Genomic DNA, 11,262 nt, shown 5'->3' with positions numbered 1-11,262 from the left:
ATTTGTATTGTTTATTTCACTTGTGTTTATTATTTACTTCACTAGCTTTGGCAATGTTAACTTATGTTTCCCATGCCAATAAAGCCCTTGAATTGAGAGAGAAGGCGAGAGAACAAGAGAGAGACAAAGAAGAGGGAGAGAGAAAGACAGAAAGAGAGAAGCAACATGACAAAATGTCAAAAATATAATAACAATAAGTGTCATTTATCCAAATTTGAAACCCTTATTCAAGGTTTCAAAAACCTCTCTGATTAGAGTAGGCTACCCGTCCTGTTGGGGGAAGACACAGAGAGCTCTGGGTTGGCAGCACACTACATTGCTGCCTGCCATAAGTTGAGGGACAGTGTCTGACAGACCAATCAACCTGCGCATGTCCTCTACTGTATGCTTATTGTTATTGTTCAATGTATGGTTATTTTGACCCTTGGTTATTGTTACTGTTGTCCCGTTGACAATTTTGATTCTTATTATTTTCATATTGTAAATATCCAAAGTAGGCTTTGGCAATACGTTCATTGTTACGTCATGCCAATAAAGTAAATTGAATTGAGAGCGAGAGCTCTTCTCATAACAGGCCTATTACGAGGAAGCCATGTTTGAGGGCTTTCCTGGAAATGCCTTTGAGGGCTCCAATCATCCGTGTAATTGTGGACAGGCAATGACGCAGCCAGACCCTCCTTGAAGGGAAACAGGACCCTATTAAACCCTGTGCTTAGAGTTAGTGGTCCTCTGAATACTTTCAAAAATACTTCCTTCCTTCCCTCTTCCTCCCTTCCTAGGATTTATATGTGTCTCGATCGGCAAGGCTTCAATTACATAGCTTTCTCCTATCCAGTGATGTCAGGGCGTATAGGCTACTTATGGGATACTTCAAGGAAGGAACAACGTCTTCCTGAGTATTTACAGGGCTGTGGATTGAATGAGGAGCACTGTCTGATCCGCACCTAATCCCTTCCGTTTCCAAATCATTGATTATGCAGTACTCTTTAGGTAGGAACAGGAGTGTTTTTCTGACCATGGGGCCTGAACAGGTAAAACGCCTAGGCTAATGTTTCAGGCAAAGTTTTACAGCAACGGGTTATAGAAGTCAAATGTAAAAAGCTCTGCCTCTAGCTAACACACTTAGGAAGCAACAGTAGTAACACAACATCCTGTAGTTCCTACCGTCAGACTAAACTACAACCTGAAAGAACCATGTCTATTACAGCATTGTAGCATACTGGAATTGGAGCCACATGCTGCTAATCAGATTGGTCCAAGTTTAATGGATGTCACATGAGCGACTTCCTTGTGTGTGTGTGTGTGCGTGTGTGGGGGGGGGGTCAATGGCCAGAGCTTTAGTCCTATGTTGACTAATTTGCAAACATACACACTCACCAACAGTCCCTTCTATAAATAGTGACATTTCCAGGGAACTGGGGACCTTCAGGCAGTTTTGGAATTGCTTGTGTGATGACGGCATGTCACTGGGGACATATTTCACCCTTAATTGGGACTGGAGACCCCCCCCCCTGCAAAAACAAAAGGGAAAAACATCAATTTCCTCTTCAGAGTAGATTGGGCAGTGTTTAGCCACAAAGCTGTGTTCCTCTAGAGCAACAGTTCCCAAGAGGAACAGAGAGCGCTCCTAATGCATCTTTCTGTGAGTGAATAAGGGGGAGATATTGTGTGCGTGTCAGTATATGTAAGTGTGTGTTTGAGTGCGTGTCTCAGTGTACAACAGAGTGTACAAAATACCTGCTCTATCCATGACAAGGGTCGACCAGGTAATCCAGGTGAAAGCTATGATCCTTTATTGTTAAATCCACTTCGAATCAGTGGACATGGAGAAGACAATTGAAAAAATTATTTTTAAGCCTTGAGAAATGGATTGTTCGTGGTGTGCCATTCTGAGGGTGAATGGGCAAGACAAAAAAAAGACTTAAGTGCGTTTGAAAGGGGTATGGTAATAGGTGCCAGGAGCACCAGTTGGATTGCGTCAAGAACTGCAACGCTGCTGGGTATTACATGCTCAACAGTTTCCCATGTGTATCAAGAATGGTCCACCACCCAAAGGACATCCTGACAACTTGACAACTGTGAAAAGGATTGGAGTCAACATGGGCCAGCATCCCTGTGGAATGCTTTGGACACCTTGAAGTCCATGCACTGACGAATTGAGGCTGTTCTGAGGGAACAAGGGGGTGGGGTGCAACTCAATATTAGGAAGGTGTTCCTAATGTTTTGTACACTCAGTGTATGTAAGAGTATGTGTTTTTGAGAACATGTAACCACATGTACAGTACCAGTCAAAAGTTTGGACACACTTGTTCATGGGTTTTCTTTATTTTTATTTTTTACAACTTCCTACATTATAGAATAATAGAGAAGACGTCAAAACAATGAAATAACACATATGGAATCGTGTAATAACCACACAAAAAAAAGAGTTGAATCAAAATATATTTTATGAGATTCTTCAAAGCAGCCACCCCTTGCTGTGATGACAGCTTTGCAAACTTGGCATTCTCTCAACCAGCTTCATAAGGTCGTCACCTGGAATGCATTTCAATTAACAGGTGTGCATTCATAAATGTTCATTTGCATTTGAGCCAATCAGTTTTGTTGTGACATGGTAGGGGGGGTATACAGAAGATAGCCCTATTAGATAAAAGACCAAGTCCGTATTATGGCAAGAACAGCTCAAATAAGCAAAGAGAAACGACAATCCATCATTACTTTAAGACACGAAGGTCAGTCAATCCAGAACAAGTGCAGTTGCAAAAAACATCAAGTGCCATGATGAAACTGGCTCTCATGAGGACCGACACAGGAAAAGGAAGTTACCTCTGCTGCAGAGGATAAGTTCATTAGAGTTACCAGCCTCACAAATTGCAGCCCAAATAAATGCTTCAGACTTCAAGTAACAGTCATCTCAACCTCAACTGTTGAGGAGACTGCGTGAATTTTTATTTTACCTTTATTTAACCAGGCAAGTCAGTTAAGAACAAATTCTTATTTTCAATGACGGCCTAGGAACAGTGGGGCAACTGCCTGTTCAGGGGCAGAACGACAGATTTGTACCTTGTCAGCTCGGGGATTTGAACTTGCAACCTTTCGGTTACTAGTCCAATGCAGACCATTCATGGTTGAATTGCTGCAAAGAAACCACTACTAAAGGACCAATAAGAAGAAGAGACTTGCTTGGGCCAAAAAAACACGAGCAACGGACATTAGATCAGTGGAAATCTGTCTGGCTAGTCCAAATGTGAGATTTTTGGTTCCAACTACTGCGTCTTTGTGAGACGCAGAGTAGGTGAACGGATGATCTCCGCATGTATGGTTCCCACTGTGAAGAATTGAGGAGGTGGTGTGATGGTGCTTTACTGGTGACACTGTCTATGATTTATTTAGAATTCAAGGCACACTTAACCAGCATGGCTACCACAGCATTCTGCAGCAATACGCCATCTCGCCTGGCAATACGCCATCTCGCTTGAATTCCAAGAGTGTGCAAAGCTGTCATCAAGGCAAAGGGTGGCTACTTGAAGAATCTCAAATGTATTTTGATTTGGTTAACATTTCTTTGGTTACTACATAATTCCATGTGTGTTATTTCTTTGTTTTAATGTCTTCGCTATTATTCTACAATGTCAAAAATGGTAAAAATAAAGAAAAACCCTTGAATGAGTAGGTGTCCAAACTTTTGACTGGTACTGTGTGTGGTGTGCACAGTATTTGTTTGTACAAGTGCGTGTTGTTCCTCGGCCAGGGATCCTGAGAAAGCATTTCTGTACACCTATAGAACACCTTTTCCCATATATTAGAAAGAGAGGGTGATGGAGAGAAAGAGACCATACCTATACACACACACACACACACACGTGATTGCAGACCTATCATGATGTCATCCCTCAGTCAGGTTATTAGGCTCGACGGCTAGCACAAACGTGTAGCTCCACACACACAGCACTGTCCTTACTGTATTCTACACTAATATGAGCGTTGCCAAGTAACTTGTTAGAACTGAGATGGAGTGTGAGGTCCCTCTTCTATCATTCATTCTCTCTCGGAGTACACTCTCTTCCTCGGTCTTTCCCTTCAGCCTCTGGCATGGCTGCAACATGACCTCATCTGGAATGGGCTGATATCCAACACACAAATATATGTTTGAATACAGTGTTACTTTTTTATCTAACATGACAAACACACATCTTTCAAAATGCATACACACACACACACTGTCAGAGCCCCTTATAAGGTCTTGTTGATGATGTAATGTGCTGTAGGGCTGTGCTGTCTGGCTGGGAGTGTATTGAGAACACGTCTCATAATGTTAGTTTTCTGCCTGGAATGCCCACATTGCGAGTAACGCCGGGAAGGAGAGGTGGGTGAGCTGAGGGAATAGGAATTGATCCGAGACTTTACAGATAAGGTAGGAAGAAACCCAGATGAACTAAGGAAAATGCTACAGAATAGTCCCTTTAGTGTGTATGAGTGTGTGAAATGGTTTAGCCTACTTTTAGGTTCCGCAAATTAATCCTAAAATTGCAAGTAATTATTTAGCTATCCAGTGATGGATTTAGATCTGCTCTTATTAGCCTACATATAGCCTAGATTTATGACACAAAATAATGGTAACATGCTGAATAAGGCTTAAAGTATTTGTCAAACACTCAAATTAAATTGCACCCATACATTTGACTTATCAGACAAGTCTAGGAAAAAAGACAACCAGTCTAGAGAAAAGTTAGCCTACAACAGTAATACAGCTGCTTAATCATGATCAAATATTCATCTTCATTGATATTACTAGAAATTATAGGCTACATTAGCCTACATATTCACACACACACACAAAATGTTGAGTATGGTTACTATCACTAATCACATTTACCAGTAGAGCGATGAGCTAATCCCAAACTCAGTTCACATTTCCCATAACGCTCCCGGCATGGATTTTACAGCATTCCGAACCATGTTGGGGATAAATCATTTGGGAATTTTCAGTGAGAAGATGTGCCAAGTTGAAACGTATTAAGTTAAATAGCACTAATAGAGAACAGCATTCAGTTTTTCCATGAAGGAATCCTGTAAAAGTTCAAAATGAAGGGTAAACTTTGTGACCAGTTTAGCTACTGTAGAATTAGGCTGTGTTTTGGGCCTGTGTGTGTGTAAGAAAATCAACATTGAGTACTGACAGTTACAAAGCTCATTAGCATTTCTGTACTGTCGTAAAACTTATGACATGCCAAGAAAATGCTCATAAAAAACAAATATTTAGAGAAAATAAACTAAATGCATTGCAAATTAATCAAACATAATACCACACTACTGCAAGACTACAGAAAACGTCAGAACTCCTCAATGATGTAACTCCGCACGCTAGCCCTATAGAAACACTTATAGGCATCCGTAACCACAAGACAAAAATGAATATAATTAATGTTAAAAAGAAATCCTTGCATCAGCTTTGTGCATGCTAATGTCAGTGTGTGTGTCTGGGCAGAAAAAAATGTGCGTGTATTTATATGTAACATGTTTATGCCGATGTGTATGGTGAAACCTGGAGGACTTTGTAAATGTAGCCCATCTGTAATTGCCTGTGGAACAAGGGAGAATTCCTATCAGAGTAGGTACGGGCAGGACAAGATGCAGTAGAGAGGGTAAAGGGTAGAGGAACGCCTTCATTAGCCAACAGCAGCTCCTTGACCAAGCACCATCTGTGATGCCAGTCAAAACATCCTTGCAAACACCAGCGAGGCCCGTGGAGGCCGGAGGAAAATTAGATGGATAACACGCAGTTGTCCATCTAGGAACAGAGCTCAAACCTGGGAAACACGGAGGGCCAGGGAACAGGAGGAAATTATGTCTCCGTCAAGGACATGGTACATTTCTGTTAGCTCACCAGCTCAGTAGTGTACTGTAGTAGACAGAGGGAAAAGAGTGTGGGAGGACTTCCACATTGGAAAACATTGCATTCAGAGACAAATGCAGGCAGCCATTGCATGTCTTAATTGAATGTAAAGACTCGTAAACCTTGAACAGACGTCTAGAGTTGTAGAAGTTAAACCACACCTTTCAATATAAACTACATTTGTTTGTCTCCCTCTTCTACAGGCTGAAGCTGCTGCTCATCCAGGGAGAAAGCCTATAGGGAAAGAAAAGGAAAAGAGCGAAAGAGGTCTCTGCTTTAGTTAAAGAGCTGACTAAACTCAAGTCTTTTGCATTGTTGGTCATTGACGAGCAGCAACGCCTTACAGATCAGCTTTCACAGCCAGAGCAAGCGTGTCCAGGAACTGACGGACATTGACGGCCACGCCCAACAGGTGCTAAACTCCATCCATTCCAGGGCAAAGGAGCAGGAGCTTAAAGTAATTCGCTTGGAAGCAGAGTTACGCGGAACAAGCTTCCATTTCACCTCAACCAGGAAGCCATGATGGCCAAACTGGCCAATGAGGATGCCCAGAACCGACAGCTGTGTCAGCGGTTGGCCGCCCTCGATGACAGCTGGATGAGCTAGAGGGGACAAGGAGCGCCCTCAAGAGGGCAGAGGAGGAGCTGCAGGAGCTGAGGGATAGGCTAAGCCATAGGGGAGAAGAGTGCACAACAACTTCTGGCTTGCTCTCAAGTGGAACAGCTGAGGAGAGAGAGTGGTGGAGATGGAAGGAAAACGACCAGGAGCTGATCCATGGGAGACCAATGCGGGACCTAGACCGCAAACTGGGGAGGGAGTCCAGTCAGAGCCGAAGCCTGAAGGCCGAGGTGGACAAGCTGAATGATCGGATAAAGTGACCTGGACAGACTGGAGGAGGCTCTGGGAAAAAGCAGGCAGGGTGCAGTGCACTGAAGGGAAGCCTGGAGAAGGAGAGGCCACAACACCAAGCAGCTGTCTGGAGAGCTGAATACCCTCAAGGTGCGGGTGAGGGAACTGGAAATCCATCGAGAGGCCAGCTGGAAAGATCAGAGGGGGCGTTGAGACTGACTTTTGCCAAGTTGAGAACACTCACAGTGGTGTTGGTTGAAGAGAGGAAGAACATGGCCGAGAGTCAAGCAACAGAAGAGAGAAACTCCAGGAGAAGAAGGATGAACGCTGCAGGCTGAGTGTGACAGCGTGTCGACAGCCACAGAGAAACTCATTGAGGAGAGCCGCAAGGCACTGAGGTCTAAAGCAGAGCTAGAGGAGAAGATTCAGAGAGTGGCAAAAGACTGGACAGCTGAGTTGAGGCTGAGGGGCGGAGGAAAGGAGTGGGGGTCTGCAGAGCAAAGAGATTGGCACCATGAAAAAGATCATTCAGGTCCTGGAGGTTAAAGGGGAGAGTTCTGTCGAGAAGTCAAGATCCCTGCTGGACAACACTAACCACTGCTACCAACAAGAAGAGAATAAAGTCAAAGAACTCACCCAGGAGGTAGACAGACTGAGCAGGAGGCTCATGCAGAGGGAGTGGTGGAGGGTGAGCTGATGTAAGGCCGAGGAGGACTGATTCTCAGAGATGAGGTGGGTTCAAGAGTGAGATGAGCCAGTGGGTTCCTGGCAGTGAGCTGGATATCCAGAAGGAGGCTCCTGGCACTGGTTGCAGAGAAGAAGGAGAAAAACCAGGAGCACCTCCTCCTGAATGACTCAGGATGAGCAGTCAGCCAGTCCTCCTCAAAAGGGAGTGTGGAGGCTCAAGGAGAAGGTCCTAGAGCTGATGGGATGAGGAGTCCATCTGGTTGAGTGCAAATGGACAGCTCTACCCTGCAGAAGAGGCTGACCCAGCAGGAGGTCAGGAACAGGGAGCTGGCCAGAGAGATGGAGGGACTGACCCATGAGCTGGACAGGTACCGGCGAGTCAGCAAGAGCCTCCGGCCCGGCATGACTGGTCGACGCTTCTTAGACCTCCACCTGTCCACCAAGGAGGTGCAGACGGAGCCCGCAGACACCCTGCCACCTGACTACAAGAGCCTGACTCCGCTGGCGCTCAGCTGTAAACTGTATGAGGAGATCGATGGAGAGGACCCAAATCAAAACGAGGATCTTGACCTTAAGTGCAACTCGCCTCCGCTAACAAGCATTGAAAGCTTGAACCACCAAAACAGTTCACCTAACGACAAGGACAACCCCCATACCATTAACGGCAAATTGTTACAGGGTAACTTTGTCCAGAAAGGAGATGTGACGCTTGCACACACCCCGGGGCAGTCCTTACACATCAAGGTAACGCCGGACCATGGGCACAACACGGCCACACTGGAGATCAGCAGCCCCACTGCCGACAATACCACATCCTATACCAGCACCGCAGTTATCCCCACCAGCGGAGCCCCACCAAAACAGAGATTCACCATCATCCCAAACACTGCCATCTCCCCAACGGCCAGAACAAAGAGCTCCCTGCCCCCAGAGGGATTTGGCAGCCCTGAAAGAGCCCTCTCCCCTCTCACCATGACCCCCATCACTGTAAACTCCCCAGACTCCTCCAGGTCAGCGTCACCTGACTACACCGGCTCTCCCAACCAGATGGTAACAGTCAGTACTGGATCGCTTGAATCCAGTGAGGTCATAGGTCAAGCCATGTTTCGTGTGAGCCCGGAGAGGCGGAACGGTTGGCAGCTCCAGAGGTCTAACAGCACTGGTCCCAGCGTCATCACCACAGAGGACAACAAGATCCACATCCATCTTGGGAGCCCCTATATCCAGTCGATTAACGGTATAACTCAGAGCCAGGGACCATATCACACCCCCGGAAAGGAACCAAGGACGCCAGTACTGACCAATGGCTGCCACATCAAAGGCGGCAGCAAGATCACCAGTAGCATCACCATAACCCCTGCCAACACCCCTGCCGCACGACCCTCATACATTACAGTAAGTTGCCCTTATGATTGAAACGCCCACCTCCATCCCGCCTCGAGTGACCTAGCTTCCCTTACCCAACCCTGAGTCAGTTTCACCGGAAAAGCAACAGAGCATCAGCCCTAACCAGCCTGTCTGAACAGCCACATCATCATCATAATAAGTGTATTGTTGCATAACTGTGTGCATGAGAAAGCACTTATCTAATCCTGTCTGGACTCACACCTGCACTGAATGTGAAATGGTCACCTAAATCTTTTCAAGACTACTACTTACAAATATAGCCTCCCACATTTCTGACATGTGCATTTAATAATTCCCTATACCTTGTTACATTTAACCATTAAAAACAGTTTGGTTTCTTTTGTTGTTTCCCCTGTTGTCCATTTACTAGAGGCCAGTTCCTAATTAATATTTGACTATAAGTCTACAATAGGATGTATTTAATATTTATATTACTTAGGCTAACCACGTTTGTTAATTAGGCTATATATTTTTCTGATGAGTCTCATTGACTGTGAAATACTTAAACAATGACAATGTTTACATGTGCACCAATATCCCACTATTAATCGGGATACTTAAGTATCCCGTTTTTGAGTTGACGCATATAAAGAACATCATACCCAGGGGCATCCCGAGTGGCGCAGCGGTTAAAGCACTGCATTGAAGTGCTAGAGGCGTCACTACAGACCCGAGTTCAATCCCGGGCTGTATCACAACCGGCCGTGATCGGGAGTCCCATAGGGTTAAACTCCCAAGCCCTTGGGGGAGTTGCAACGAGGAGACAAGATTGAAATTGGGGAGAAAAGGGGTTATGATAAATTTGCGGGTTTCATGGACCAGCTAAGCTTCTGGGAGAGCACAATGGTTCCCTTTTGATTAGTTATTAAACCCGGATAAGATGCCTGGGATATGCGGATCTTAGACGGGATACTGTGGCATGTAAACATCTTATCCCATTTACTGCGGTCTACGCAGGCTCAGTTTTGCATATCATGGATGACAAACAAATCATTTCAAAACTAGGCTACAGTTCCATCCACCATTATAATTCCATAATCATGTATTTTGCTGATCCTCCATACTGGACCGTATAGACTACTGGCTTCTTTCACCCATAATTTAGACAACGTTCTGCTAATCATTTTGGATATTTGGTAGGGAAATGTATGATTTCCGACATTTGGTAGACTATTGTTTGTCAACTATAGTTAGAAGAGAAGCTGCATGTATCTGTCACAACCGGTTGCCCTTTGAGACTAAATAAAGTGGTGCTCACCAGAACGTCTTAATTGATAGAATGAATGCATTAGTAATGTAGTTAACACCGCTAAAGTTCTGTTTTGAATCTCATCACGGACAACTTTAGCATTTTAGTGAATTAGCAACTGTAACTACTTTATAGCTACATTGCATGTTAGCTAACCCTTTTAGCTAACCCTTCCCCTTCAACTCCTAAACTTAACCCTAACCCAGCTAACATTAGCCAGCTACCTAGAATTCGTAACATATTGTACATTTTGCACATTCATAAAATATAATAATGAATTGTAATTTGTAACATATCATACGAAATGGAGTGTCCCCGATTTACTTACAGAATAATACAGAATAATACAAAATGCTCTGAGACCAGGTTGTTTGTGCTGTTGAAATACTGTCTACTTGCATTACTGTCAAAGACAACACATTACAGACACATTCACATTTTCTCAAGAGACGCTGAAAGAAATAATTTCTCCACTCCTGTTCCCAAGACAAAATTAACATTTATTATATAATGTTACTGCAAGAAATGCAATATTCTGCAGGAGTTAATATTATATTATGCTTCATGTGAGAGGTTATAGGCCTCCATATTTCACTTAATATTCCATTTAAATCATATGAACTTAAATGAGGAATATTCTGTTTGTTCATGGCTACAGGGATACTTGCGGGTGGGATATCAAAAGGTGCATGTAAACAGCTTACCTCAAATAAGACCTGAAGAGTGATACGAGTTACTATTAAGATCAAATCAAATTTTATTTGTCACATACACATGGTTAGCAGATGTTAATGCGAATGTAGCGAAATGCTTGTGCTTCTAGTTCCGACAATGCAGTAATAACCAACGAGTAATCTAGCTAACAATTCCAAAACTACTGTCTTATACACACAACTGTAAAGGGATAAAGAATATGTACATAAAGATATATGAATGAGTGATGGTACAGAGCGGCATAGGCAAGATGCAGTAGATGGTATCATGGTAATATATTAGCGCATGTAAACAGCTTACCTCAAATAAGACCTGAAGAGTGATATATGAGCTACTAATAAGAATACTGAGTGCATGTCAACGTGGTCCTTGTAACTCCGAAATGGTTGAAAATAGCAGTTGGAAGTTGGATATTGTTTTTAATGCTCTCAATTTTAATACTCACTGAGACCTAAAAGAT

General features: G+C 43.9%; 1 pseudogene; it reads left to right on the top strand.

Annotated features, from left to right (window-relative positions):
* Positions 1-6,099: 6,099 nt before the first annotated feature.
* Positions 6,100-9,101, top strand: LOC135535697 (filamin A-interacting protein 1-like; annotated as a pseudogene).
* Positions 9,102-11,262: the final 2,161 nt, after the last annotated feature.

The sequence above is a fragment of the Oncorhynchus masou genome, unplaced genomic scaffold, assembly GCF_036934945.1.
Source record: "Oncorhynchus masou masou isolate Uvic2021 unplaced genomic scaffold, UVic_Omas_1.1 unplaced_scaffold_5011, whole genome shotgun sequence".
NCBI classification, from domain to species: Eukaryota; Metazoa; Chordata; class Actinopteri; order Salmoniformes; family Salmonidae; genus Oncorhynchus; species Oncorhynchus masou.
Note: the sequence above shows the minus strand (reverse complement) of the source record. Positions and strands in the feature narration are given on the sequence as shown.